This window comes from Trachypithecus francoisi, unplaced genomic scaffold (assembly GCF_009764315.1).
Source record: "Trachypithecus francoisi isolate TF-2019V2 unplaced genomic scaffold, Tfra_2.0 Lachesis_group12, whole genome shotgun sequence".
In the NCBI taxonomy this organism is placed as follows: Eukaryota; Metazoa; Chordata; class Mammalia; order Primates; family Cercopithecidae; genus Trachypithecus; species Trachypithecus francoisi.
In genome coordinates, this window is record NW_022681457.1 from 44,991,806 (window position 1) to 45,018,107 (window position 26,302).

The window sequence follows — 26,302 nt, forward strand, 5'->3', positions numbered from 1 at the left end:
ATGGGTACTGAGTTGAGCACTTACTCCAGAAATTGTTGTCTACATTTTGCTATTGTCAGGGAAGAGATATTACTATAGACAATAGTATTCAGTATCCATTTATTTTGAAACTCAAGCCTTTCTTCCTTCTTCAGGAATCTTTTTTATGTGTTTGTTTGTTTTGAGACAGGATCTCACTCTGTTACTCAAGTTGGAGTTCAGTAGCATGATCATAGCTCACTACAGTCTCAACCCCCAGGTCTCAAGTGATCCTCCCACCTCAACCTCCAAAGTAGCTGGGATCACAGGCATGTTCCACAACACCTGGCTATTTTTTTTATATTTATTTTTGTAGAGATGGAGTCTCACCATGTTGCCCAGGCTGGTCTCCAATTACTGGGCTCAAGCAATCTTCCTGCTTTGGCCTCCCAAAGTTCTGGGATTATAGGCATGAGCCACCATGCCCAGCCAGATTGATTTCCTTCATCTTTATATGTGACTAATGAAATCTGTCTCACAGGATTGTTTTGAAGATCAAAATGAGTATCTCCTGGTACCTAGTATATAGCACACATTTGACAAATAATAGGTATTCTTATTTTTTCACTTTTTACAACTCTTTGAAGCAAACAGGTAGCAAATGAGCTAGGTATTATGTCACCAATTCTGAAAATCAATAAACATCATCAGTATCCATTCTCCCATTCTTCTCTATCAAATTGTGATTATTAGCAGCCCTCATCATCACTCAGATTAAAATAACATTTTCTAGTCTTCCTTATTGCTGTATGTATTAGTCTGTATTAATACTGCTATAAAGAACTACCCTAAATTGGGGAATTTATAAAGAAAAGATATTTAATTGACTCACAGTTCAGCGTGGCTGGGAAGGCCTCAGGAAGCTTACAGTCACGGTGGAAGGTGAAGGGGAAGCAAGGCACCTTCTTCACAACATGGCAGGAAAGAGAAGTGCTGAGTAAAGAGGGAAGAGCCCCTTACAAAACCATTAGATCTTGTGAGAAATCACTCACGATCACAAGAACAGTGTGGGGGAAACTGACCCCATGATTCAGTTATCTCCACCAGGTCCTGCCCTTGACACATGAGGATTATGGGGATTACAATTCAAAATGAGATTTTGGGTGACATAGCCAAACCATATCACTGTGCATGGAACATTGACCAGTGGAATGTTAAGAAAATGTGCCTGGTGTTCAACAATAAGATAGTTTTCTTCAAGTGAGAAGGTTCTCCTCTTGTTTCTCTGTTGTTTGTGATGGAAACACAATGGCATCTAGGCTGGAAGTACTACAAGAAGCATCCCAGTAGTAAGTGCCCAATTCCCTATATGTGCTGCACTTTGTAGGGTCAGAGGCTACAGAATAATGAAAATCCCAGGATGAATAAGTGGAATTAAAAAGGAAGAACCTCCAGAGCTCAGCAGCTGACAGCAGTCTGTAAAGTATGAATGCATAACTCCCCGGCTACCTTGGTTATCTTAAATGGCCAGTGTGTCACACAAGACACCTCTGTGAGTTTCTCCACACAGGAAGAACTTGACTGAATATTTCCCCACAGTTTGAAGAGTAACACCATAGAAAATGGTATGGACAACAGTGGGACATGGAGAGGGAGGTTGTGTTAGTCAGTTTTTACACTGCTATAAAGAAGTACCTGAGACTGAGTAATTTATAAAGAAAAGAAGTTTAATCAACTCACAGTTCCCCATGGGTAGGGAGGGCTCAGGAAACTTATAATCATGGCAGAAGGCAAAAGGGAAGCAAGGCATGTCTTACATGGTGGCAAGAGAGAGAAGAGCGAGGGGGAGCTGCCAAACACTTTTAAACCATCCGATCTCATGAGAACTCAATTGCTATCATGAGAACAGCATGAGGGAAACTGCCCTGATGATCTAATCATCTCCAATCAGGTCCCTCCTTCCACATGTGGGGATTACAATTCGAGATGAGATTTGGGTGGGGACAGAGTCAAACTCTATCAAAGGTTGAACCAAATTGAGATGGGGAGGGACTGGACCAAGTATTTTATAGGTTTATTTAATAAACCATATAAAACTTACTATTTGCCAATCATTAATTCATTTAATCTTCACAATAACTTCATGAGGTAGGTACTACTACTAGTCCCATTTTAGAAATGAAGAAACTGAGGCACAGAGATATTGATAAGAGTATAAGGTCACACAACTAGTTTACAGTGGGGTTAGGATTTAAATTAGACTCAAGATTCTTTCCTTAATCACTATGCTATGTTCACTCTCCCTAAAGCCATCTGCCATTAAGGAAAACCAGCTAACATCAACTGCTGTGTGAGCTGTGTGAAGCACTGTGCTAGACAGTCTATTTTCATTGGATCCTCACAATAATCCTAGGAAGTAGGTGCCATTATTAGCCCCATTTCATAGATGAATAAACTGCATATTCGAGAAATTAAGTTATTCATCCCAAGGGCAAAGAGCTTTAAAATGAATGAGTTGAGATTCCAACCTTGGTCTTTCAGACTCCAGAGAATCTACTAATAATTACCACACCACATGACAAAATGTGTAAGACGGATTAAGGAAGAGAGGGAAGGGGACATTAATGTAACTCAAACTGAGTGGAAGAACTTAAATCTAAACATGGGAGATCCAGGGGCAATAAGAACCCATACATTCCTGTATCATTAATACAATAATTTAGTTTTCTTTTTTAAAAAGCTATGTTTTATTCATTGGTATAAATATAATCATAAATTGCATGGCATGGGGCAGTTTATGAAAAAAGAGGACTCCAACTGCAGGAGATCTGAATTAACAAAAATCCCTTCTGAAGTTTAGGCTGGGGGGGGCCCAGAATTTAAATGTATACCCCCTAGCTGGATTGGAAAAATATAAAAGCCAAACTGCCAGGTTAGCCTTGGAATCTTTACATTGCCCACCAAGAAGCATACGCTCTGATTGAGTGTTGAGCACAGCAGGAAATATCATTACAGACCTGGAATCCAGATTTCTACCAGAAAATGTGAAGCATCTGGCAGTTTTGAAAGGTAATCTTTCCAGATTTACTTTCACATAAACTACACTCCACTATAGCACCAGAAATCATGGAGGAAGATTGTTTTTAATATAGTAGTTCAGAGAAAAGCACAGAGAAAGTTAAATGAAGACAACATTTCATCTCCAGGCCTTGATTAGCAAAAATAGCACCCCCAGACCTTACTTATTTAAGAAAGGTGGGCTCACTTGGATAGTCTTAAGTCATTTCCCAGTGGCTCCTTTGTAGCACATTAATTTCCAGGGAATTCTGTGGGGTGCCTCTTTTCTGAAGCAATAGGCCATTGATTACCCATTAGTTTGGTGGTTGTTATTTTGCTCTACAGGAAGCTAACTGAAGTTTCAAATTATCTTCCATGACTTTGCTGTGAACACAGCACCAAGTTTCTTTTTTATTAGTTGGAAAGACAGGTTTCTGGGTTTCTTCCGTTAAATTACATCTCCAGTTTTAAATCCATATGAATTGAAGGGAAACACATTGTTTTCTTTTCTCCTTTTTTTTGGAAATAAATATGGATTGAGCCATGCCTAAACAATTGAGGAAACATTTTCGTAGCTTTCATTACACGTCTAACATTTCTTAGATGATTTATTTCAATGTAAGCCCTGTTATAAGCAAGAGAAGTTCAAAGTGTAGGTCAATCTTGGGGTGGGGGGAGTGAGTAAGGCAGAAGCTAGAGTGAAACAGGATAACTTGAGAAATTCTCAGTGATCAATATATGCCATGTTTTTCAATATAATGGAATGGAAATCGAGTTTTAAAAAAAGACATCTTGGAAGAAGTCATTTATAGCAGAATGCACAATGTGAAATGTTTGAACGGCATGAGAAATATAAAAGCCAAGCTGAAAATATACACTTACATTATCAAGATTGTTAGACAACACTGCATTATCGTTTTTCCAAAAACAGAGCATGAATTTGGATCTTAATTACAAAGAAAGCAAATGTACAAAAGAAAAGTTTATTTCCTATTGTTGTTTGCCTATAATTGATAGTGTGACAAATAATTGCACAGCTATTGTGTATGGCAGATAAGCAACTTCAGTAGAAATCTTGCCCTACATGGCAACCAAACAGCTGTTTATCATTGGCCTAATTATCAAGTTAATGAGATGCTAATTTCTATATTCATAAGGCATGCATGAGCAAGTACTAGTGTATGCAAAACAGGGTTTGGTGACAAACTTAATAAATAAAATAGCAAGGTATGGGTAAAGAAATACAAAAGATTTTAAAAGCTAGGACTTAGTTTATCGAGAAATTGTACAATTCCGGGATGCACACCCAGCGATCTACTGTGTTTAATGCATACACAGCACTGACAGTAGCCTTCTTTTGCTCAGTAGTCTTGATTCAACTCCTGCCGTGTCTATAGAACTCTTATTACAGTTGCTCAATGGGGGCAAAATCAGACACACTGTGCAGATTTATGGATAGCCGTTTCAATCCCCATGGGATTATGATGCCAGGCTTCCAATTTCCCCAGCACAAGATGGGATGCCCCCTTTTTAGGAAATTAATATTATCAGGAAACCCCTCCAACAAACACCGCAGTGACACACGCTTTTCCCTTCTCTCAGTCAACAGTGCCCCTGTGGGTAAGGCTTGTATAACACCCAGGTTTGATGTTTCCTTACTTACCTGAAGAGGGGAACCATTATTTTAAATAATAATCAGGACTAGTAGTAATAAGACTTAAGCAGTAACACCAAACAGCAAACACAAGACAGTATTCAAAAGTTGTATTTCAGGCATAGAGTAGCAGAGAGAAAACTGATTTTTTTTTTTTTTTTTTTGGAAATAGAATTTCAAACTTTTGAAGGAGTTGAGAAATGCTGACTTATGGTATCTCCTTCCTGTCACAGAACTTAAGGTCACTAATGTAAATGCTTTGGGGGCAACTGATCTGCCATCAAGAGACTAAGTGCCTTGGTGACCTACTCAAATCTTTTTGGTATGCACAATATCATGCAGAAGAAAAGTGGTGGATCCGGAAAGCAAAGCCCTAAAACAGGGCTACATAGCCTGCCAGGGAATTTTCCCTCCTTCATTTTTCAGCATGGCCACAGGCATGACATATTGAACAATTTACCATGAAAATACAGGAAAGACTGGAACTACCCAAATGTCCATCAATGATAGACTGGATTAAAAAAATGTGGCATATATATTATATCATGGAATACTATGCAGCCACAAAAATGGATGAGTTTATGTCCTTGGTAGTGACATGGATGAAGCTGGAAACCATCATTCTCAGCAAACTATCACAAGGACAGAAAACAAAACACTGCATGTTGTCACTCATAGGTGGGAAGTGAACAATGAGAACACTTGGACACATGGCAGGGAACATCACACACCGACAGGGGCATGTTGTGGGGTAGAGGAATGGGGGAGGGATAGCATTGGTAGAAATACCTAATGTAAATGATGTGTTAATGGGTGCAGCAGACCAACACTGCACATGTATACATATGTAATAAACCTGTACATTGTGTACATGTACCCTAGAACTTAAAGTATAATAATAAAAAAAAAAAGGAAAATACAAGAAAGACTGGAGAAGATGGGCCCAAGAACATGACAGTGTATATTTTTAATAACCTGTTGCTTTAGTCTGTTTTCATGCTGCTGATAAAGACATATCTGAGACTGGGAAGAAAAAGAGGTTTGATTGCACTTACAGTTCCACATGGCTGGGGAGGCCTCCGAATCATGATGGGAGGTGACAGGCACTTCTTACATCACCATGGGAAGAGAAAAATGAGGAAAAGCAGAAAACCCCTGATAAACCCATCATATCTCCTGAGACTTATTCACTATCATGAGACTAGCATGGGAAGGACTGTCCCCTATAATTCAATTACCCCACACTGTGTCCCTCCCACATCATGTGGGAATTCTGGGAGATATAATTCAAGTTGAGATTTCGATGGGGACACAGTCAAACCACATTGTTCCACCCATGGCCCCTCCAAATCTCACATTTTCACATTTCAAAACCAGTCATGCCTTCCCAACAGTACCCCAAAGTCTTAACTCTTTTCAGCATTTACCCAGAAGTCCACAATCCAAAGCCTCATCCAAGACAAGGCAAGTCCCTTCTACCTATGAGCGTGTAAAATCAATGTAAAATTTGATCTACGTAAAATCAAAAGCAAGCTAGTTACTTCCTAGATACAATGGGGGTACAGTCATAGGGTTAAATATAGCCATTCCAAACGGGAGAAATTGGCCAAAACAATTGGCCAAAAGGGGTTACAGGGCCCATGAAAGTCTGAAATCCAGAAGGACAGTCAAGTTTTAAAACTCCAAAATGATCTCCTTTGACTCCAGGTCTCACATCCAGGTCACACTGATGCAAGAAGTGGTTTTGGGCAGCTCTGCCCCTGTGGCTTTGCAGGATATAGTCTCCTTCACGGCTGCTTTCATGGGCTGGTGTTGAGTGTCTGCGACTTTTCCAGGCACACGGTGCAAGCTGTCAGTGGATGTACCATTCTGGGGTCTGGAGGATGGTGACCCTCTTCTCACAGCTCCACTAGGCAGTGCCCCAGTAGGGACTCTGTGTACAGGCTCCAACCCCACATTTCCCTTCCATTCTGCCCTTGCAGAGGTTCTCCATAAGGGTCCCACTTTGGCAGCAAACTTTTACCTGGGCATCCAGGCATTTCCATACACCTTCTGAAATCTAGGTGGAGGTTTGCAAACCTTAATTCTTGACTTCTGTGCACCTGTATGCTTAACACCCCATGGGAACTGCCAAGGCTTAGGGCTTCTACCCTCTGAAACCACAACCCAAGCGGTATGTTGGTCCTTTCAGCCATGGCTGGAGCTGCTTGGACACAGGGCACCAAGTCCCTAGACTGCACACAGCACGAAGACCCTGGGCCCAGCCCACAGAACCACTTTCTCCTCCTGGGCCTCCAGGCCTGTTATGTGAGGGGCTGCCATGAAGGTCTCTGACATGGCCTGGAGACATTTTCCCCACGGTCTTGGGGATTAACATTAGGCTCCTTGCTACTTTTGCAAATTTCTGCAGCTAGCTTAAATTTTTCCTCAGAAAATTGATTTTTCTTTTGTATCATATAGTCAGGCTGCAAATTTCCCTAACTTTTATGCTCTGCTTTCCTTATGAAACTGAATGCCTTTAATAGTGCCCAAGTCAACCCTTGAACACTTTGCTGCTGAGAAATTTCATCTGCCAGAGACCCTAAATCATCTTTCTCAAGTTCAAAGTTCCACAAATGTCTAGGGCAGGAGCAAAATGCCACCAGTCTCTTTGCTAAAACATAACAAGAGTCATCTTTACTCCAGTTCCCAATAAGTTCCTCATCTCCACCTGAGACCACCTCAGCCTGGGCCCTATTGTTCATATTGCCATCACCATTTTGGCAAAGTCACTCACCAAATCTCTAGGAAGTTCCACACTTTCCCACATTTTTCTGTCTTCTTCTGAGACCTCCAAACTGTTCCAACTTCTGCCTGTTACCCAGTTCCAAAATCACTTCCACATTTTCAGGTGTCTTTTCAGCAACACCCCACTCCTGGTACCAGTTTACTGTATTAGTTTGTTTTCACGCTGCTGATAAAGACATACCTGAGACTGGGAAGAAAAAGACATTTAATTGGACTTATAGTTCCAGATGGCTGGGGAGGCCTTAGAATCATGATGGGAGGCAAAAGGCACTTCATGCATCATGGTGGCAAGAGAAAAATGAGGAAGAAGCAAAAGTGGAAAGCCCTGATAAACCCATCATATCTTGTGAGAATTTTTCACTATCATGAGACTAGCAAGGGAAAAACCAGTCTCCATGATTCAATTAACTCCGTTTGGGTCCCTCCCATAATACATGGGAATTCTTGGAGATACAGTTCAAGTTGAGATTTTGATGGGGACACAGCCAAACCATATCACCTGCTATATGACAATCCTGATTGAGAGGTGTGGGCAATGTCAAATCTAAAGCTGTGCCATTGTTCATGTAGATTTCCAAACTGAAAATCTAGAGTGGGTGCTGTAGATTTCCAAACTGAAAATCTAGAGTGGGTGCTGAGTGAATGAAGGCACATATATTTACTCAATGTGTAATCAGGTTGGGATCTCCTGTAATATGCTCCCAATCATGTTTTGAATCTCTGTTACTGAAAGAAAATCGTCTCAGAAGCTAGTTTTTTCATTCTAATGACAGTATTATTAATGATGACTCCATCTTGCATTTTATGCTTATCATAGGTTAACTTTTTGGAATTTTATGCTAACCTGAGAGTTTAGGTTGCACATGAGTCAATCTCATCATTCTAGGGGTGTTGTTACTGAAGTCCAGGTTATGGCAATTGTGAGTGACAGAGCTGGAACTAGAATTCCGAATCTGTGCTCCTTCCTCTTTCTCTATTTGAAAGTTAAGCTGAAAAAAATGATTAGGATATTTAACCTGGCATGCCTTGCAAATGTGCTTGCAACACAGAAAACAGAAAATTGTCTAATGTCTGACATGATTATGAAATGAGAATTTCCAGTTTCCTGTACATCCTAGTAATTAGGCCTATGTCTCCAGGGAATAAGTATATAATTCACCACTTAAAACTGAAAATCTCTGCTATTAACAGGATACCTCAATTTCTAGTATAACTTTTTCTTTCTTATTCAAAAGTATTGAATAATCTTCCAGAGGCTTCAACTTATTCACTTCAACAAACATTTATAGAGATCTTACCTCACAACTGGAATCTCAGACTGCACGGCCCCATGTTATGAGTGTGTGTCCTTCAGTGGAAGATTGAGGCCCTCCTGCAGGTGATTCAGGGGCTACTGGAGTGAACACTACAGTGAATTTACATGGCTGAGCTGTTAACATTGATCAAGTTCAGCTAATAATAAAATAATTTGATTCCATTGGTTTGAGTCAAAACTGCCTTAGTGAATTATCATGGATATGTTTTAATTCTCATTGTTCTTTAGACCCAGAACTGAGACTAATGATTGACAGAAAAAGCAGAGTCAACTCTGGAATTTTTGAAGTGAGATAGGAATACATATATAGCAGTGGTCCAGCCGGGGGTTCTCAAATTTAAATGTGCATAAGATTCACTAGCACCGCGTCAAAAACACAGCTACTCAGGAGTTACCAAGGACCAATCTCCCACTTCTCACATGAGAGTCTCAGAATGAAGGACATAAGCACCTTCTTTCTTAATGAGATTCATAGGTAAATTTAACATTTATAATGCTAAAGTCTGAAATTCCCTAGGGAGTCTTTGAACTCCATGAAGTCGAGGCCAGTCTGTCTCATGAAGTTCTGAATCATCAATGCTGAGAACATAATTGGCACACCTAATAAATATTCTTGAATGTATTCGTTAATGAAAAAATAGATCCTCAGGAAAGCACTATAAAATCAGAGATAAGGAACAAAGAGTAAGATGCAATCCAAACAAATAGAGATTCCCTATTTGACCAAAGCTTCAGGATGATCAAAATGAGAAGGCAGTTAAGAACAAAGAAATCCCCCAAAATCAAGTCCAACAAAGTCAAAAGACATCTGCACAGTCTTTACAGGACCGAGAATATATGAAAACCACTGTGCTTGACCAACCCAAATCTCACACAAGCTGTTGGATTTCCTCAGGCTCTTTACTTCCATTTGCGTATCTCTGAAATCAGGATGCCCCTCTCATTTGTTGTACCTTGTAATGTTTCTACTGTCCTGGATTGAACTTTCCTTTCTCCTTCCAGGTAGTTTTTGTGTTTGTTCTTGCCAGTCACCTGAGGGCACTCTCCAGTGGAGCCCACTCCATTTTAAATCCTCTGTTAAGAATTTCTGTACCATGTTAGCCTTGTGAATTCAGACTGCACATCTGCAAAAGTGGCGGATTGTAGTTCACATTTTCAGGGGAGGTATTTTTCCCTTCTTCTATCCATTGTCAATATTGAAATGTGCAAGTTTCCTTAATTGTTCTGAACATTGGGCTTAATTCATATTTACCTCTGCAGTGAGGGTTTAGGATGGTTTTTGCTGGAATCAGCTATTAGAATTCCAGTCTCATTTTCTCTGTCTGTCTGTCTGTCTCTCTCTTTTCCCCATACTCCCTTTATCTTTAGCGGAGCATTAAATAACATCACATCTTACAATCAAGGACATATTATGTGTTAGAAAATATAGGTTCTTTATACTGGAATTGGACTAGAATTCACAGCTGAGCAGTCTCAAGCTTGAAGGGAGAGTAATGAAAGTGTCAGCATCAGCCTAAAGGAAACTGTAGCAAGCAAAATCAAAGTTCAGATCCTTACAACTATTTTTGAATTTGTAGTGTCCTGCAAATTGAAACAATGGCACTTCGATTTCATAGGCCATTTTGGATTGTAGAAGTGCTGTTTGCCACATTTATGGATTCCTTGTGAGTTCTTCTTTTTAGTCTCCTGGAACAGTGCCCAGCATATATTAGATGATCATCTAGTATTTACTGAACTCCCCTTTCTAGAATGTGTCTGTAAACCCTACTTGATCTGGCTCAGCTCTCAAAGCAGAAATGCTTCTTCATGTTGGTTTCTGAGATCTATCCAACAATCACTTTAGAACAAAAATCAGGAATTATACAAGGTTTGCAGGCAAACATTTTAATATGATTTTTAACATATGCAGAACTGTTTTAATGTTGCTCTCTTGTTCTTGATATAATTCATATGAATTCATGTTTTGTTTTGCTTTTGTTTTTTCTCCCCCTGAAGAAATTGTTGTTACAAATTCTCATGTTAAATGAAACCAGCTTTTTTGAAAGTGCACAAAATACTTTGTAATTATGGCTGGATTGTTGATTTTCTGGCTTAGCTTATAGTCTATTCATTCTCCCTCCTTCAACAAGACAAACCAATTTTTCTATAGAGTGTTCTGGACTGTAGGCTACCTTTTTTTTTCTCTTAGTCTGTAATTTCTCTACTGCCACCCAAAGTTGACTTTTTTGACTCCAGTTTGTTTTTCTCAAAACTTGAGTTTTACATTTATCTTTGTTTCCCTTTTTCTTGATATCTATGAGGTGAGGACCCACTAAAATTCTGCGGCCCTGCAGCCATCTCCAAAAACAACTACTTTAAGTACCACTGGCCCCACCCACATCTTCCTCACCAGTTGCCAGCCCACTGGAGTCAGGGAGGTAACTGGGAAAGCAGAAGAGCCTGTTCCAATTGTCAAGAAAGCAAATCCTGAAGGAATGACTAACAGTCCTATCAGCTCTATATATCTCCAGTTTCTCAAAGGAATGATAATCGTATTATAGTAGATAAACCCAATCTTTGGGTTCCAACATATAGATAATCAGTTTAGTTGTACTTCAAATTCCATCAGTAACCTGAAATGTAACTCCTTTCCTTTCTTTTTTTTTTTTTCTTCCTCTATCTCTCTCCCTCCCTGCCTTACTCCCTTCCTTTTATTTTTCTTTTGTCATATTTTTTGACTTGAACACATTGAGTATCATTTTTTGGTAATGGTGATCACAAATCACTGTCACTTTCAACTACCTATCACACTTTCTACCAAAGGCAAGTATGACAAAGCATATTTGTCCATGATCATTACTTCCCAAAATTCACCTTTGTTAGGTCTTGGAATGAAGTAAAATGAGAAAAACATGTTTACATGGTTGCACATGGTCTTTCTAGTCAAATAATTGTGATGATAAGAATCTTGATCAATTTTATATTAGGTTGGTACAAAAGTAAGTGTGGCTTTTTTCCACTAAAAGTAATGATAAAAAGCACAATCACATTTGCACCAACCTAAGAGCAATGGCTAACATTTTATGGAGCTCATACCTAGGTATCAGACATATTCAAAATTCTTTACATGTATTTTCTAATTTAATCCTATGAGGCAAATACCGTATTTCTGTATTTCATAAATAAGAAGGGTGGTCTCCAGAGAAGTTAAATAACATTGCTAAAGTCATAGAATACTAAGTTCGGGTTAGGATCTTGATATACGCACCTTGATACTTGGGAGCCTTTTTGGTAAAATAAATTTAAAATTTCATACAATCTATAAATAGAAGACATATCGTGAAATAAAGATGTTTAGGAGAAAGAAATTTACTATAACAAGAGGTATGTGGTTTAAGGCACTTACAAGTGAAAGAAGATCCCTTGTCTGAGCTGTGTTATTTCATCCCTTGAATCAAAAATAGCCTCTTGGCTATGTAAGTTGGATATCATTCCTTGGACGGGTTTGACTAAGGTAAGGTTAATAATTTCTGCAGAGAGGCACACTTGGTTATTCAAAGTCTATTTGGTAGAAATGCTTCCTATTTCAGTGAATGATTGGTGCCTTGTCACTGGTGGCCCTTGACTCCATAGTTATAAAGTTTCTAAAATTCTTTGACCACTATCATACAATCCTTCTCTCCAGGAGTAGCCTTTGGAATTTATTCTTCTTCCCCAAGCAGTTCCTGCTATATAGTCTTTCAGTAACATTCCCTGGGATACTTACTACATAGACAATGGTGCCATTTTGACCTTGATTTCATCACAGACTGAGTAACAAAGAGTGATTCTCTTGATTTTTTTTTTCAGCCTCTTTCCAATTCATTTATTCTACACCTTTCATTATCCTTCAAACCTATCTTTTTCCTCTGTCTATTTTGACTCTTGCACTATCCCGCATTCCTAGAGCAAAATAGTTGTCTTTTCCTCCATATGTCTTCGTTGGGACAATTGAGAGGATTTAGTGAGAGTAGGCAATCCCAGCAAAGATAGGGCAGCTTTAGTTGTTCCATGAGTACTTTAAGGATGGAACAAGAGGTGCTTCCTTTTGGGCTGTTCTTACACTTTTTTGATCACCCCAGTTCTCCTTCTTCTAAGGGCTCCTGAGGCCTCAAAGAAGAGGCACACTTAGATTAGTGAGTCTATCCCTGATAGTCTCTGCTAACTAGCTCTACCAATGAGTGGTTCCCAGGGTGCCCATAGACCAGTAGGTACGGCTGTTGTGATGGATAATGCTGAGTGTCAACTTGATTGGATTGAAGGATACAAAATATTGATTCTGGGTGTGTCTGTGAGGGTGTTGCCAAAAGAGACTTAACATTTGAGTCAGTGGGGCTGGGGACGGCAGATCCATCCCTAATCTGGTGGGCACAATCTAATCAGCTCCCAGTGAATATAAAGCAGGCAGAAAAACGTGAAAAGGTGAGATTGGCCTAGACTCCCAGCCTCCATCTTTCTCCCGTGCTGGATGCTTCCTGCCCTCGAACATCAGACTCCAAGTTCTTCAGTTTTGGAACTAGAACTGGCTCTCCTTGCTCCTTAAGCCTGCAGATGGCCTATTGTGGGACCTTGTGATCATGTAAGTTAATACTTAATAAGCTCCCCTTTTATATATATATAAAATCTATCCTATTAGTTCTGCCCCTCTGGGGAATCCTGACTAATATAGCTGCAAATTTGCATTGGAATGACATACCCTGCAATGTGCATTACACATACATATTGATACATTATAAAAATGTGTGATTGTTTTGTTGATTAAAACACATTTTTTCACTGTTCTTTTATAGAAACACCCAGGTACCTCATCAAAGTCAATGTTTATCCCTGATTTTATCAGCTTTTAAATATTTTCAGAGCCAGAGATTCCTGAATTCCTCAACTATTCAAACTTATTTCACCAACGACAAGTATACTACATGTTCCTGCTTCTCAGTCTTGATATATAACCTATTACATTTGTTTTGATTATGTAAACTATGTACATTTCTAATTAAATTACAGAGGGAAAGAATTAAGCAAGCCTCAAATATAAGAAACGAAGTTTTTTAGATTTCTAGAGGTTGTCAAAATCCTGTTATAAAATCTTACTATAATAAGCAAGAAGAATGGAACAGAAACAAAATTAACCATGATTTGGCTCAAACAAAGCAAAAATAATTTTTAAGTTTTTATTTTAAAAAATTAAATGCCTGTAAATAAGAGACAATGCTTAAAAAATCTTCCTATGACAGCTACACAACTTCGGTGTGTCATGGTTTTGTGCCTGAAATGTAATAGGTGATTAAAAAATATTTGTTCCGTGTGTGAACCTGAGTTCCTAAGGGGCTACTCCTAACATAAACAAACAAACAAATAGAAGTGAGAAAGGAACTGCACCACTCAGGGGTTATTTGTTAAGGGAAGGATGGTATGCACAAGGTGGGTGCAGAGGCTTCCTGCTGAGGCCTGTGGCTATCAGAAGAGCAGTTGGTGGCCAGGAGAGCAGCATACCTCAGGGAGGGTGGCCAGGAGAGCAGCATACCTCATGGATGGATAGGGAGATGGAATGACTAGGAGCAGATTCAATGAGAAAAAGGGCGTAAGGGTAATTTTAGGCAGTTTTCCTATGGAGGAACTCTATAAACCTTTTAAACATTTTTATACCACCCTCCAAGGACACTCATAAGAAAAGGTGGTTATTCTTCAAGACGTTTGGAAGTCAATCCATGTAATTTTGAAGAAACATAGATCTGAGACTGGTCCTGCAGTAGTAGCACAGTTTTATTTAGGTTTTCTCTTACCGCTGGTGCATCTATCAAAATACCTTTCCACGTCAGTACATTCTCTAAAGAGAGTATATTAGTCTTTCTATCTTAGGGTTCAGAAATGCATCCTGTTTCACAGGCTGGGAACAGACTGAGAGAAGCCAGACTCTGACCGTAAGACTTAGTCACTTTAGCAGGGTCAGTCCTGGAAGAACTGATCTGAGTTGCAGGGTGCATGGGTTCAATCAAACTCTAGTTGTACTAAAGGTGAATAAAATAGATGGTTGATGGGATCCCACAATCAAATAGTTGCTTGTTTGGATAGGTAGGGGAAAGACTGGGTTATAGGACACTCAGAAATTTAGTCAATTACAGCAGCTGCTGGCAGGAAGGCTGGGCTCGCTTGCTGGGTTTCATGGTCAGGTCTGCAGACTTAGGAAAACTAAGAAAGTTCTAGCTGGTTTCTTGGTTACAGTCAACTAAAATCAATTAAGTCTTGAGCACCATGCTCAGAAAATGAACAGAAAAAAAGAAGCTGGATTATTGCTGCCACTACCACTCTACAGAGGATGCTGTACTATTGCTGCCCACATGAATTCTGAATTGTTTCTGCTTTTTTGGACATTTACTTCAAATGCTCTGGAAGGAGGAGTCAAATGGGACAAGCTTAGGTCATTTGTGAGTTTCCTTTAGCTGCTTTTTAATTTTTTAAAAACATAAATTAATTATTAAAATAATTTTAATTAAAATTTATTTAGACTTTTTAAAATAGAAATTTAACATTTTTAAAGAGAGAAATATCTTTTTTTTCTCCTTGATTGCCCTCCAGGAACCAACTTTCTGTCAAGATTTACACAATGGCAGATTCCAGAAGCTTATGAGATTTTAGATGTGAAAAAACAAATGTCTGCAACACTGAACAAGAAGAAGAAATTATTACTAGATCACTTACCAGAAGGCAAAAAACGATGAAGCTCAGTTATGAAAACAGGGCACATGAGATAGACTGGGGATGGAGAACAGATAGAGTCTTTTGCCAGAGTTCGAACGCTGAGTGAAGGCTGATCTAGTTGCAGCTTAGTTCTGAGCATGGTTCTTAATCGCCTGGCACAGGGAACATTCAATCTTGGGACGCGAAGATGTTGTTGAGCCTGATGATACCCAGATTGAGGCTGATTATCACTTGTGTTGGTGAAGACTTTAACATGGGATTTAGTAGACCATATTGGTATTTTACTAAATGCTATGATAAGTAACATCAAATCCCACATTAACAAAGTGAAATAGAGGGTTTGGAAGTTTTATACAAATAATTTAGTTTGTTTTTGTGTTAATTTATATAAGCCCATTAATTTACTGGTGACCTATAGGAATAATAGTCTTACCAATTCTTAAATTGGTATGTAATCAGTGGACTTTCAAAAACCTTTGTGAAAGTAAATAAACCTTGAAATATAAAGTTACTATGGACTAGACACCACTATTCTCATTTTACTGCAAAAATACCTTCGCTGGAGTCTTTAATAACTTTCATTCCCCTCCAGGTCTCCCAGAATTTCTTGGCTAGATGCCAGGGCCTGAGCTGACCACTGGTTGGATCTGGGCCCTCTGATGTTTAGCAACACTTAAGCTATTTGCAACTACGTGTTCCCAGGTGCGTTCCTTTCTCCTGTGCCTAAGGATGCTGAGGGATGCTAAGGGTATCTTTATGACAGCATACAATTCCTTGTCACAGGAATAAAATTCAGTGGGCTTTTATAGCAGCAGCTGCTATACTGGAATTGGGAGAAGTAATTCTCGAGGTAATCACAAAAGTAAAAAGGATAACGGATAAGAAGAAGAAATAGAAACAAATATATTATTTTCAGGCAAAGTACCAAGAGAGCAGGAGGGAGGGCTAAGAACCAGCATTTATTGTGTTGTGACTATGGCTTCAAGGTTTCCAATAAGCCCAGGAAAAGGAGAAACGCAGGAAGTCAGATGTGAATGTAACAGCCAAGAAACGCTGTCATCTGCAACACTGCCAGCTCTCTGGTCTCCAGGGCCAAAACTGTAGGAATGGTTTTCTAGTCTGAAAAATCTACAGATGTAAAGGCAAAATGTATATTGGGTATATCAGAATGTTGGCTAGCTGGTGATTATGTAATGGAAAAAAGAGAAAGAAAAAACCCTTAGGATAGAGCACATTCCCCTATCTGTTATATTGTGTTAGTTTATCAGACAGAAGAAAAGTCTTTACAATAAAGAAAGTGACAAAGACCTGAGAGTGATGATTGCAGACATTCTTTATGGAACGACAATTATAAGAAAAAGAAAGTCACGTGATAAGGTTGCCTCATTATTTCACAAATTTTGGCTGTGAGATGAGTTCTTGTTGCAGAAACAGGAGGTTGAATTCCTGTGACCCCTTTTGGAGAACCATTGAAAATTCCCTCTCTGACAGGCAACATTTTGAAAATAAGTGGGATCATTCATCCTCTGACTCTAATATCAATGGTGATTTCAAATGTTTTGAATGGATTCAGGGAAATAATTCACATTTTCTACCAGAAGTAAACACACACATGACCACTAATGTGTATTTCCAAATAGCTTGCAAATTTTGCCTGCCTTAAGGAAATCCTCTTCCATTTGAAGCATGTCTACCGAAGTATGGCATGCCAGTCATTATGGTGTCCTGTGGTTCATACTGTGCAAGCTATCTGCTTCCAGTTGGAGCCAATATAGATTGATTTATAAAGAGTTCTCAACCAACAGATCTATAGTGTCAAAAAATAATGGCTAATGTTTCTTTTTAAAGTGTCGAAACCTCTCTTGATTCATAAACAGTAACAGGTAGCACCACCTCTGAATACCTGGTGAAAGCAACTCTTTCTTCTGTAGCACTCTTCAGTGCACTTGAGTATTTTGGATTCTCCTCTAGGACTGGTAATATGGGAGAGGGTGCATGGCGGGGAGGACTCCGTTCTGTGTCTCAGCCAACTAATAAGGAAGCTGGCTTACTGCCTGGATCTTGAGCTCCCCATTTCCCAGGGCTTCTAAGCCTGTACTTGATTTCTAAGTATTTGATTTGTTCATAGAGGCTAAGTGCCTGCCACAATTTCTCCTCTTTTCTGTTAGCTTCACAGTAGCTCTCCATTTCCTAGATTCAGTCCATTCTGTACTTCCAGAATGCTAAATAGGCAATGCCTTCACTCATTTCTGGAGCAAACTCTACATTGACAAACATCCCAATTTATCCAACTTTGTTTCTTTAAACCCATCTCCATATATCACTGTGATAAAAATTTAAGCATTGAAATAATTCTCCAGCTTCTATTCACACTTCTCAAATACAGCATGGATTCTCTTTAAAATCAAATTATGTGCAATTTTGAGAGGTACATAAATTGTGCTTACTTTCATTTATGCCATTTTCCTATTTTCCACAGCCTAGGTATAATAAGCACATGTCCGTGTTGATTATAATGGTGACATTCATTTATCCAGCTTTTTACTTCAGAAGGATGTCTATTTCATTGAAACAGTTTATATATGATACTTTCCGTGTAAGTGAGGAGCAAAAGCCCCTACAGGTTTACTTGCTAGGTATTGCTCTACCTGAAGTGTTTCTACAGCTTCTCTGAGAGTTCCTGAGGGATTTCTCATAATAATTCAGGAATAGGTTGTTCATGTCCTCCATACAGGAGTCCTTCCCCTTGTCTCCACGCTCCCATCTTTGATGCTGATGGGATATGAAGGTAGGTAGGCACTCCATTGAAGACAAGGAGTTCTGTTCCTATCTCCTCTCTGGCCTTGTGGGTCCCAGGGTGGAGGAGGCATTGCTTCCCCATTTTAGTAAAAATGCCTCTGGTGATGGTAATTCAAATGAGGGATGTGGGAATGAGGTACATCCAGCCTCACCAACTAGATGAATATGGCACCATTCTGTGAGTTAATGATTATAGAGGGAGATAAGGAAGCCCCCTGGGAATGGCACAAAAAGTCCACTTTTGCATATTAGTTTGTGTTAACATCTGTATAAGGTAACAGAAGGCAATTGGATAATGTACAAATGAATCTTAGGAGAGTGGTGTGGTCTAGAAATATAATTGGAAGTTATGAGGAAATGAATCGTAAAGAAAGTCATGAGAGTAGACAATTTAGCCCTTGAATTCTGTATTTAGAGAAGATGATATCAGACAAATGATCAAAAACATTTAAGGCACAGTCAGGGACTGGCAGTCTGTAATGGACACTGTTGGAAGATCCAAGAGGAGTAAGAGAAAATCTAGTAAAGGAAAGAACTTGACCATTTGTTGGATGTGACAATAACATATAAACAGTGAAAAAATGATTCTACCCCTATATTCTCAGCACTTTGGGAAGCTGAGGCAGGACTGCTTAACCCCAGGAGTTTGAGGCTGCAGTGAACTATGATTGCACCACTGCGCCCCAACCTGTATCTAGAAAAAAAAAATGATTTTAAAGTTTTGACTATGAGATTTACTGGTATATATTGGTGACCTGTAAATGTTTATATATTTATTTGTATAGTTAAATTCCATTTTAACAAGAACTAATATGGGGAAAAAATTTTCGACAATAAAATTATTTCTAAGTCCAGGTCAATGGCTTATAGCATTAGGGCCTTGTTGATCTCATCACAACTAAATTCTCTACTGTGAATTATTTAGTGTAATAACTTTCCTTTTAAGAATACAAACTATTTCATGAAAGTTGATTTAAGTTAAAAAGTCATTCTCTGGAGTCAGAGTGGTTTATCCAATGTGAAATGTGTTGTGTTCTACTGGAAACTGAAGGTGGGCTCTGGGGTGTGCATTTAAATGGAGCTAATGAATTTTCTCTGTACAGTCCAGCCTGGGGAGAAATGGAGAAGTCAGTTTAATAAAGCATGCAGTAGAATTGCCCTCTCTGGCTCTCCAGATTATAACATGGTATTTATTCCCTTTTCTCTAAATTTATTCTTGTGTTTTGTGTATTACTGTAGTTTTTACACTTTCATCATCTAATTTTCTTCTCTGCCCTCTCTCCCTTCCTTCAGGCCTCCCTGCATCCCTCCTTCTCTACCTTTCTACCTCCCTCCCTGCCTTTCTACCTCCCTCCCTGCCTTCCTTCTGTTTTCCTTTAATTAAGACTGGTGTCTCAGTGATGATCTGAAGAGATGCTCACTGCATGCTTACAAGTTCTCCCACACACGCTGTTCTCAGATGTTCTCATGGTGTGCACTCTCCTGCTAAGTGCTGCAAAGTGGGGCCTCTCCTGAGTTGGTAAAGAAGAATCTGACTTTGTGCAAGAAATAAGTGTGTTTTTAGTCTTTATTGTTTTTGTTTATTTGTTTATTGCTTTGGTGAGGTTTCTCTGAGAGCTCTGTTCCTTCTGTTTTTTATTTGCATCTGGGGAGATGGGAGGTAATTTCCTCTTTCAGAATTCTTATTTGGCCTGTGCATTCAGTTCAGAATTTAATTCTGGTCACCTCAACTCTTTTCAAATGGAGCCTTTCCACAAGATCTTCAAGAGGTGACCTGCACTGTTATCACCTGGGGTGATAGAAACCCTAAGAGCATAACTTAGGAATCTTTCTTTTTAGTAAGTTATTTGGGTAATCACTATGCACACTAAATGCATTTCATACGAAGAGAACAATCACATAAACTGCATCTTCCTCACTCCACTTTAGTTCATAGATAAGAGTGTAAACTTCCTTAGGTCAGGAATCTTGATTTTATTTCTTTGTATCTTAGACAAGGCTTTATGCAACCATGGGATAAGTGCAGTTCTAGAAGCCAAGAACATCTGAGCTCCAACTCTATCTGCAGTGTCTCACCTCGTGAAGTTCATTAACCAACCTGAAATATAATATTTCCAAGACAGTAATTAAGCATTAGTTTCCTGGGCAACTGGTATAAAACTGAATGGATATGTAAAGTATCTGGTAGGAGACCTGGTGCGTAGTTGGAACTTTCAAAAATGTTGTTACTTTCACTTTCATTTTCTAAGTGACTTGATTCTTTCATCATAGAATATAAATTTTATACTTATGTTATACACTGGTGAGAAGACAAGAATAGGAAATTATGTGAAAACAAAGCTTTGCTTGCCGTATGTGACTGTTATTATCCTTTTAGGTATATATCATGATATCAGTCAATCAAGCCAGAAGTATCACATAGTTATTGGGTGCCTACTATGTACAAACCCCTCTGCTGGGCGAGCTTGTGGATTCAAAATTAAAATCACAGGATTCCTGAACTCCAGGACCTCACAGTCTGATGAGTAACAAGAGTAAGTACGTGTACAATTCTTATAGAAGGTAACCTATGCTCTGTGCTGCCTATTCAGTAGTTAAAAACTAAAAGCTTGCGTGAGTTGTTTTGCAGGAGGAAGAAATTAATTCTGACTGGGAGATTGGAACATTTCCCCCATTTAATGCTGGCTGAATTTAAAAGAGAAAATAAAATTAAGGAAAGCCCTATCTCTGCTTATTTAATCTGCTTGGGAGGGCTTTAATTACTCAGAAGAGAGAAGGAGCAAAGTACAGTAGAACCTTGATTAACTGGAACACTCTGATTTGGGATAATGGGATTCTCTTGTTAATTTTCTCTTTAAGACCAAAAAGTCTGTGTTCTGTTCTTCCTATTCGTACATTTAATAGTGCCTATTCGAGTAGTTCTTATTAAACTAATCTAGGTTCAACAATGGTATGTGCTATAGTGGACATGGATGATTCATAATAGATAACTCCTGACTTCCAGAGTTTATTATCTCATAGATTAAAAGAGATATTAACTTATGAAAATATGACAACAACATAAAGAAGTGTATAACCAGCTGGAAATAAATGAGTCCTTTAAAGATTAGGAAATGCAAAATATTTTCAATTGGAATAGATTAATAAGATTGAGTCAGAATACATTAATTTGGATCAAAAGATGATATAATAAAGCAAGTATTTTGGAAATATTAAAAAGCTGACAGTATACAGAATGGTTTGAATTTGAAGAGACTTGAAAAGACAAATCTGGTAGTTTTTATAGTATCTGATAATGTCACTTAATATTTCTCAGATGATTAAATTCTGGAGTTCTCATTTTGAAGACCGTCACCATTGGTTAACATTTCCTGAGTGAGCACAATGTACAAAGCAAACACAAATGCAGTCAGACCTAACGATTAAAAGCGTGGGATTAGAAATCTAAGGACTAGAGTTAAATAATAACATTGGCAGTTGTGTTTGGGGACTTGGACAACTTACTTAAACTTCTAAACCAAGGTTTCCTCAGCTGTAAAGTGATAACAATAATAGTGTCTCACTTTTTCTTACTTACAGTTATTTGGTTCAGTGCCAGGAACATGGTAAACATTCAGTAACTGTTAAAAATTCATTATCATTATTGAAGAGTTTTAGAGTTTGAACAAAAGTTGTGGAATTTATACAGACCATGTGAAATGCCTAGACAGTTTTACTTAACATGAATTTTGGGTATGCACTTCTTTTGTTTTCTACTTGCTTTTAGTTTTGAGTGAATTTTATTTTATTTTATTTTATTTTTAGGATTTTATGATGGTGCCGTGAATGCTGAAGATGCTGTACCACCCATATCCCCTTGGCCTGTCTGAGTGGCAACTTCACACAGTGTCCCTGCGAGCCTACTGCTTCCTGTGTCTCTCTGCCTGAGGCCATTCTCAGGCCACAGGTCTGAGCTTGGCTTGCCTGGGCATGCCAGGAGCGCAAGCCAAGTAGCATCCCTAGGAGTGATCCTTGAGTTATGTATGAGAAAAGGAAATTTGTAAGAACTTCAGCTTTCTTTCCTTTTATGAGGTGACTGGGTTGTGTCCTGGGAATTCTATTAGATGATAGCCAGTGGACATGGATTCCAGTTTCCCCAAAGAGTAATCTGCCTGTAAAAGGAGGTTTTATGAATTTTCTCCTTTCCACGTCTAACTTCTTCACTCCCACATTTTGCTTCCGATGCAGTTATTAATTCATTGCTGCATCTCAACTCCAAATCTACCCTTTATTTCCTGCTCTATGATAACGAAGCTGGACTCTGTAAAATTTCTCCCTCCACTAGCTGGCACAATGTTAAGCTTTCTCAGCAAAGGTTGGTGGAGAGAGAAAGAGAGAGAGAGAAAGGAAGAGAAAGAGAGAGAGAGAGAGGAGAGAGAGACACTCTGAGGAGGCCGTGAGTTTTCTCCTGATTTCAGCGTGTCCCTCTAGGCAAGCTACAGCAGCACATGAAGCTTGTACACACCTGGCAGCCGCCTCTCCATGAGCAGCTTCTCTTGGCATACTCTTCAGGTGGTTTTGAGGCATGGTGCCTCCAACACAGCACCTTCCATGAATGATTTCCATGCCAACCCCTATAACAACTTCACAGTAAAGTGACATTGGCACCCCTCCATGGGGATGACCTCCCTTTGTTCTACTTGGGGCACCTAGACAACCTCAATGAACACATTGAACCAGAGGTGCATCCTCTTCAGCTAGGTCTGGACCTTAGCCCTGGTAAGACGTGTGTGTGTGTGTGAGATGCAGGAGCTGTGGCCTCTACTGGAAGACATTCTATGGCACTCTCTCTCAGCCTTAGAGATAGCTCCTCCTCCTTATATCTTCTATTCCTATGTTCTTTGTCTAAAGATAGTTATGAGCATTAACTTATAACTGATTAAAACAAAGCAATGATGTAAGGAATTATGTACTAGCTGAAAGTCAATTAGTGCAATAGGGATTAGGAGATAAAAGAAGCAGCAGAGTAACAGGATTGAGTCTGAATATACCGATTTGGACCAGAGAAACGATATAAAGAAGTGGGTAAACAGAAAGTGGGTAAACAGAAAGTATCTCTTTACTCCTTACTAGCTAATCTCTTACTCCAATATCATAGTTCATACTTCTTAATATGAAATCTTCAGATATGGTTTGGATCTGTGTCTCTGCCCAAATCTCATGCTGGATAGTAATCCCCAAGGTTGGAGGTAGGGACTGCTGGGAGGTGATTAGATCATTGGGGCAATTTCTCATGAATAGTTTAGAACCATCCTTTTGGTGCTATTCTTGAGATAGAGTTCTTGTGAGATCTGGTTGTTTAAAAGTCTGTAGCACCTTCCCCCTACTCTGGCCATTTGAAGTGCCACACCCTTTATTTGTCTTCCATCATGATTAGAACCTTCCTGAGGTTCTACAGAAGAAGCTGTACAGCCTGCCAAACTTCTTTTCTTCCTTTCTTCCTTTCTCCTTCCTTTCTTCCTTTCTCCTTCCTTTCTTCCTTTCTCCCCTCCCCTCCCCTTTCCTCTCCTCTTTCTTTCTCTCTTTCTTCTTTCTTTCTTTCTTTCTTTCTTTCTTTCTTCTTCTTTCTTTCTTTCTTTCTTTCCTTCCTTCCTTCCTCCTTCCTTCCTTCCTTCCTTCCTTCCTTCCTTCTTTCTTTCTTTCTCTCTCTCTCTTTCTTCTTCCTTTTCTTTCTTTCTTTCAGAAGGGTTTCACTCTGTTGTCCAGACTGGAGTACAATGGTGTGATTACAGCTCACTGCAGCCTCCATCTCCCTGGGCCCAGGTGATCCTCCCACCTCAGCTTCTGGAGTAGTTGGGACTACACGTGTGCACCAACACGCCTGGCTAATTTCTAAATATTTCTTGTAGAAACAGGATTTCATCATGTTGCCCAGGCTGGCCTCAAACTCCTGGGCCCAAGTGATCCACTCACTTCAGCCTCCCAGAGTGCTGGGATTATAGGAGTGAGCCATTGCATCAGGCCTAAACATCTTTTCTTTATAAATTACCCAGTCTCCGGCATTTCTTTATAGCAGTGTAAGAACAGACTAATATATCTTCCATGTTCAAATTTCTGGGTAGTTCCTATGTCCTAACTGGGCCCAAATTTATACATCCCCCATTATTTGCATCCAGATCTCTGTCTTAGGGTTTGCTTTTAGGGGAATCCAAATTAAAACTGTTGGTTTTAGTAGAGGCATTAGAAAAGACTCTCTCGATGATAATCTGGAATTGGATTGCCTGCTGATCAGACAGAAACAAGGGTTCCATTTCCAGTGAGAAATGAAATATTATCACCCAGGTGTGACATGGCATCATAATCATATAGATTCTCATCTCTGGTGAATTGGGATGAGGGACAGGGAAGAGAAAGCTCTGGCTTTTAACAGCTCTAACACACTGGTTCCCAAAGTGTGGTGTCTGAACTACCAGCATTACCATCATGTGAGAACTTGGTAGAAATGACAATTCTCAAACACCATCCCAGTCTTGCTGAATCAGAAACTTAGGGGCGCCGGGCGCGGTGGCTCAAGCCTGTAATCCCAGCACTTTGGGAGGCCGAGACGGGCGGATCACGAGGTCAGGAGATCGAGACCATCCTGGCTAACACGGTGAAACCCCGTCTCTACTAAAAATACAAAAAACTAGCCGGGCGAGGTGGCGGCGCCTGTAGTCCTAGCTACTCGGGAGGCTGAGGCAGGAGAATGGCGTGAACTCGGGAGGCGGAGCTTGCAGTGAGCTGAGATCTGGCCACTGCACTCCAGCCTGGGTGACAGAGCGAGACTCCGTCTCAAAAAAAAAAAAAAAAAAAAGAAACTTAGGGGCTGAGGTCCAGAAATCTGTGTTTTAAAAAGCCCTTCAGATGATTCTGATGCATTGTAAAGCTTAACAGTCAATTCTCCCTAACTTAAAAATATGAGAACAAATATAAACATTGTCCAACAGATTGACTTTTTATAACTGACATAAAAGCCTTGCAGAAAAAGAATGACAGCTTAGGTCAAACAACTATCTACTCAGGGCTGTAAATGCAGAAAGCTTTCATGGCAGTGATTGAGACCCTCTACTGCAGCTGAAGTACAACATGTGCTAAAAGTTAGGCCCACCATTTGATTACAAGAAAGGTGCAATTACTAACACATCTAAATTCACAGCTCCAGAAAACCTATGCCAAAGTTAGGGCCATAATAGAGAAGTGAGACATTGGGACCTCAGCTGAGACATTTAACATGTAGATATGCTGTAGAACTTTCAGCCCCTGTGTTACGTGTTGAATGTTTGTGTCCTCACCAAATTCATGCGTGAAGCCCAAATCCCCACTGTAATGGCATGTTAAGGTAGGGCCTTTGGGAGACAATTAGGTCATGAGGGAGAGTCTTCATGAATGTGATTAGTGTCCTTAGAAGAAGAGATGGGACAGCTTTCTCTACCTTTCTGCTCTCTGCCATGCAATGATAAAATGAGAAGAGCCTGCAAACCAGGAAGAGTGACCTCACTGGATACCAGATCTTCCAGAGCCTTAATCTTGGACTTACCACTTTCCAGAGCTGTGATAAATAAATGTTTGTTGTTTAAGCCACCCAGTCTATGATATATTTGTTCTAGAAGTCCAACCTGACTGCCTACCTTTCTCAAGATTGCAAGAGGAGAGCATTGACCTCCTTGCTTGGAAACCACTCCGAAGTCTCATCTGAGGTCAGTGTGTGACAGAGGATGTTTATCCTCTTCAAGTTCTGTGTACTTGCCTCCCCCTCGTAATTCTGGATCACTAGCATCAAGTCTTATCCTGGCCTAACTGGTATGAATTATTCACCAAAAAAGCTGAAGCATATATAGTATTTAATGATACTTAATAAGACAACATTTATGTTATCGTATGAAGGTGATCCTAGAGTGTTGCACTGAGAAGCATTTGAGATACAAGGCAAGACAGGGAAGATTTCTTAAAAATAGGGCAGACTTCTGCGATTTAGGATTTAATATCCTCACAGGAAC